Raw genomic sequence first — 6,135 nt, 5'->3', positions numbered from 1 at the left:
AAAACAAAGGAAAAAGAAAAAGAGAGAAAGAGAAAAAGGAAAGAAAAAAGATAATGGAAGCTGAATGTTTCAAATCTTAAAAACAAAATATGTGCTTTCTAAACACCTTACAAATGAATTAATACAATGATTTGCCTCAGATGTTATGAAAAAATTTAATGACTGTTGACATGTTCCAATGAGGAAAATGAAACATGAGAAAAAGTGCCTGAGAACAAGCTATCCAGGTGGCCCTCTGAAATTCAAGTCTGTTGCTATTAGCTCTGGTTTAATTATCTTCCACTCCCTCACAGTTAGCTTTCCCACAAATGCTAACACTCCCTTTGAAATCTCAGCCTCTGCTTCAGTCAGTCTGCCCATTTATTGATGCTCTAAGAAGTGATGGATTGTGCTTATCGTCTAGCCAAGTAGAGGCACCACACATAGTGCAGAGTAAAAAAAAAAACTAGATATTGAATGGCTACACGTATTTTTTGGAATTTATTATAATTAGAGGGAAAAAAATTTGCGTTTCTGGTTTTCACCAGATTGTTTTCGGGGAAAGAAACCAAGAGGTAGTGTTTTCTTAGCAGGTATCACCCATGTGAGTTTGGCTTCAGAATATTTATAAGATAAAGGTGACAGTTTATGTGAGGGTAACACTTAACTCTCATTACTGAAATTGGGTTATTTCAGGACCATGGCAACACAATATCTTCTGCTGAAGGATTTTACGATCTAAATATAACTTCAGATATAAGAAATCTGTCAATATCAATTCAGTACTAAAGGTTCCATTCTATGAAACAGGAAAGTCAGTAGAATTTATGCAATCACTTTGCCAAAATCGTTTACATTTCAATGAAGTTTAGACAACAAAAATTGTGGAGTACAGTGTCACAGTCACAGTGGACATTCTTCTCGTTGCTGATTTTACTCTTTTCAAAAGTCAGAAAAATATAGAACTCTAAATTCAAAAGCTATGAAGGTTCATTTACTTTTGAAAAGTATCTAAAGTGCAATGCAACGAAACATAAGATTTCCCTGGAGTTCTTTCTAGAACATGTTGGTTATAGCAAAGTTAGATTTACACACCTTTTACCCTTCCTTGCTGCACATCTCCTCTGGCTTCTGGTACCCCAAATCCAAGAAGTGTCTCCATCTTCTACCCTGAGTTCTTCAGGGTTCCCAATTCAATGGCCTCTCCAGAAAGACCCTCCCTAAGAATAATGGGTGCTCCAAATAAACTCTCCCTCCAACTCTTCTTGTTATCCCAAAGACAGAAACTCTTTGGCTCTGAGTCAGCAACTAGCTAACTATTGGGAATTAAATATCTATAGCATTAAGAATTTTTTTTTCTTTTCAAACAGTGAACACCCGATCAACTAGCTTAAGCAAAAAGATCATTTATTGGCTGCTTTAACTGAGAAACCCAAGTGGTTATATAATCTTTATATACAACTGGATCCAGAATTTCCAATGATGACATTAGGAATCTCATGCCTATTTTTTATATGTGTCATTTATTTTTAGGTGGATTTTGTCCATGAAGAGCAGAAATGGGTCTGGAGAGCTATAAGTTTACATGATACTTAATATCTACAATCATAGAAGGGTAAAGACCCTTTCTCTTTCAGCATGCATATCTTTGCTCTCCAAAGGGCCTTGATTGGTTCTGCTTGGATTATCTGACCAAGCTAAACAGTCCCCAGGTTCAGAGGGATGGGATGATGATGAGTCAGCAAAACCAAGTCCCCAGGAAAGAGATGTCATGAGTGATAACCTACCATATGAGTGAGTGGACATTTGCAAAAGATAAAGAAGGACCATTCTTCTTCATTCCACTTTAGATCAAATTCATTATGTTAGAGGTGTTTTCATTCTTAAAAGATTCTGAACACTAAAACAATTTTTTAATAGTGGATTGCTGGTAGGATGATCTGGATATTGAAAGCATTATTATACTAAAGAAGCCTTCCAGAATCCCCTTGAGGGTGGCCTATCTTAATTTGCTTTTTATGTTATGTTCAGGATGACCTAATTCCCAAGGTTTGCTGGTTCTTGAAAATATATGTGCATTTATCCCTTTCCAAAAGACACTCGAGGAGTAAATCAGAAGTCAAAGAACCAAAATACACACATATTTCTAATCTATGTTTTAATCCATATAAACAAATTTACTGAGGACTTTGTCTCCAGTTCCTTTCTGAAGCAATGTTATAAACAGAATCATATTCAGTAAATAGAATCACATTATTGTTAAAGCAATCAAGTAAAAAGGAAAGGAAATACAAAGGATAGATTTTCTTCTTAAAATATAGTTCTTCAACTTCAACCTTGATACTTCTGATGAAAGATCATCTTTACTTTCTTTGTTATAAATTAGACAGAATCTTGGAATTACTACTTACCAAACTAACCTTGAGACCTCTTTGAAACTAACATAGTTTATATTATATTTATATATTTGGATGTCTATCTCTTCACTAAAGATAATGAATTCTTGATAAAGAATCAACACTTACAGGCTAACATCAGGGAAAATCAAGTCTAATTTTTTTTTTAACTAAAAGACTATGAAATCTGGCATGGAACACATATGAAGGTGCTATATTTAGAGTTTACAGCATCATAGAAAGAGCTGGAAATGATGTGCTGCCATTACACAGTAAGTAGGAAGATAAATTTATTGTAAGATAATATAGTTAAAACACTTCAACAAATTAGATTCTTATAGTTAAAACTTGAATTAATATAGAATGCTAAAACTCAATGCCTGTGAATTCTATGAAATGGTGAATTGTCCATTAGTTATTTCAAAAAAGAATCTTTTTAAAACATTGGGGTTGACTAACTAAACATATTAAATAAATTAATAAATAAATATTGAAATTAATTAATTGATTGATTGATTGATTTGAAAACCCTCAGGCCAGTGTTGAAGCACAACCAATCCATCTAGACACTTGTCATCAATTCTGTCTCTCTTTTTTTTTCTCTTAATCTCTATGTGTACACACACACACACACTGAAGGTTGCATCTGCAAAATTAGATTCCATCTTATGAAAGAGTCTTCATCACAAAGGGACTTGAGATCCAATCCCTTGTGTGACTGAATGTGGCTTGGACCTTGATGTCACGTTGATGTCACATAGGTTCAAAATTCAGTGTGAAGCTTCCCGAGGTATTATTGTTCTTTAGTATTCCATTCTCTTCATAGTTGTCAAAGAGCCCAGGTAAAAGAATGCTGTGGCAGTGCTCGGGTCTGGATTCTCCATAAACTATTTGACAATATGCACAGCATAGATGAAAGCAAGAAGCCCTGGCAGCTCTTGCAAAGCAAACTGAAATGAGGCAGATCATAACTTTTAAAGAGTCACTGCTAGATAGTCTCAAACAATGAGGCATAAAGTGGGTGGTTGGAAACCACAGCAACTGCCAGAACATCTTCACGTAGCTTTAAAAGAACTAGTTTAGGGCCGGTTGTGTGTGGGGGGGGGGGAGGGGGGGGTTGTTGAGCAGACTTCAGGCTGTCTGGAAATCTTAAAGAGAAAAAAGTGAGCTTTCAGGTTGTAGGGGGATATACTTAGTAAAAAGCATATTTTACGGACTCTCATTGTACTATTGGGTAGTGGTGTCGTGTTTTTAGTCTATTTATAGATCTTAATTACCAGCCATAGCTCCCCCCAGACTAAAGCGCAACAACAAATAGTCTAAGGCAAATATGTATATATGTGTGTGTACGAACAGAGAATGCATGATATCTCATATATGTACGAACAGAGAATGCATGATATCTCATATATGGAAAAATATGGAGGAACTGGTTACTCTACGTAAGAGAGTACTTTTTGTAATAAAATTGAGCCTCTTCAAGTATCAATAATTTTTTAAATAAGTTTTCCTTTTTATTTTCTTATTTTTTTAAAGATTTTATTTATTGAAGAGAGTGAGAGAGAGAGAGAGAGCATGAGTGAAGGAGAAGTAGAGGGTGAGGGAGAAACAGACTCCCTGCTGAGCAGAGAGCCCAATGTGGGACTTGATCCCAGAACTGCAGGATCATGACCTGAACTGAAGGCAGACACGTTATTAACTGACTGAGCCACCCAGGTACCTCAAGTTTTCCTTTTTACAACCCAAGTATTATGTGCATCACATAACCACATTGGGAGAATTTTTTTAATATAATTTAAAAATTTCTAATTGGCAGATTGATTTTGAAATCCATTTATACACCTACAAATATTTTTCAATGTACTATTGTGTTCCCATGGCTATTCATAATGATCTTGCTGTAACATCAAAACTTTCATTATTTTCGGTGTGTCTATTTCTGGCAGCACTCTCCATTTCCTTCTACTTAGTCCTTCTATCTGTATGGGATGATAAATAAGCTCATCAAGCTAGTTTAAAGTGTCATCTGAGGAGACTTTCAAATTAAAAAAAGAAAAAAGACTACAGGCTAGTCATTCTGGAGGCAGCTTCTCCCAACTTCCCAAAACATTGTCTATGTGGACTTAGAAAAATATAAAACCCAAAATGAAAATTAAGATAGTCAATCCTCCGTCCAGAAGAGATTCTATGTACCATGAAGCAGGTGGATTAAACTTAAAGGAAGGTAGGAAGACCATTTAGCTACCTTTGAAGCTCTGCCTTCTGAATCAGGCTACACAAGATATATATATATGAACAAGAAAACAAGGTATTTGCCCCACTACAGAATAGATGTCACATTTTGATTAATCTAGAGTGCTGTCCTTACTCAGTCTAAATCTAACCCTACCCTTCACATCAGTAACCTAACATGGGTGCATGCGCATGCGCGCGCACACACACACACACACGCACACACATAATTACTTTCTTTATTCTTTTAGAAACTAAAGCTTAAAGGAAAGAGAGGTCAGAAGAAAGTAAAATGGGTTGGACAAAGAGGGATCAGATTGCTTGGATCCATTTTGGAAAATGTCTCTGAGTTAAATGTTGGGGAGGGCAGGAAAAGCCAAAGACATATTGATTATAATTTCTATAGATTCCATTGCTTTTCAATCTAATGGCTATACCCAGCTAAGATATGAACAGTCTGAAACGTTGGCTAGGATCTGTACACAATAACACAATGACAGTGCTGGAATAAATGTCTGTGACATCAGTGAAGGAAGGTCAGGTGCAGTCAATACAGCCAGTATGGAGACAACTTCTAGAAAGATCACTATTCATTCAAGTAAGAGTGAGAAAAATAAAATCATGTGGATCTTGGAAGATATTGCAAGAATAAGAAAAAGAGTATCACTTTCTAAAGACTAACTAGCTGAGCAGCCAGGAGAACGTTCAGAAAATAGGGCATTCTCAGAAAAACACAAAAAAACCACAAAGATGAAGCCCATTGGGAAAACAGGTGCAAAAATTCTCAAAAGACCGTTCTTTTATTTAAATTTGACATTTTAGAAGATTCTCAACCATTACAAAAGTGAGATAAAATCACAAAGGTAAAAATAAAGTACACATTGAGGTAATAAACAATAAAATTGACAAAAAAATAGAAATAAAATCTCTGCATGGAAAGCAAATTAGATAAGGAAAAATAGCACAATGAAAAGAAGCAGTAAGTAAAAATTCATAATTATGAAAGACAGAAAATGACAATGCAACTAGAAATTAAGAGAAGTTACTGTGGGAAATTGTACGATGTCTAAAGCAGAAGCAATAATGGAAGATTTAATAAAATACAAAGTTCCTATGCTGAATAGAAGACTGACATAAATATCAGAAAGACTCAGTAATCTTTGAACATAAAAATGTCTTAGAGACGCATATTGTAGTATATCCAGGAAGAAATGGAATTAGTATGGTAAAGAAGAAACAACAGAGAACCCAAACATTTTTTAATTTCATAAAAACCAATTTAGCCCTTACTTCTTTCAAATGGTAAATGGCAGAACAATATCAGATACATTTCTAGAGTTTTGAGGCAATAAAAAATTATCCTGTGATGCATACCTTGCCTTTTTTAAGTGCAGGCTACAAGAAATAAAGATATTTTACGAGTGAGAAAGAACTCAGAAGACATAATGCTAATGTGTAGATTGAAAAATTTTAGAAAACAGTATCTGAACAGCTATGGTTTAAAAAAACATATTAAAAAGGATCACCA

Source organism: Mustela nigripes, chromosome 1 (genome assembly GCF_022355385.1).
Source record: "Mustela nigripes isolate SB6536 chromosome 1, MUSNIG.SB6536, whole genome shotgun sequence".
Lineage (NCBI taxonomy): Eukaryota > Metazoa > Chordata > Mammalia > Carnivora > Mustelidae > Mustela > Mustela nigripes.
The sequence above is the reverse complement of the archived record's forward strand: the minus strand, read 5'-3'. Positions refer to the sequence as shown.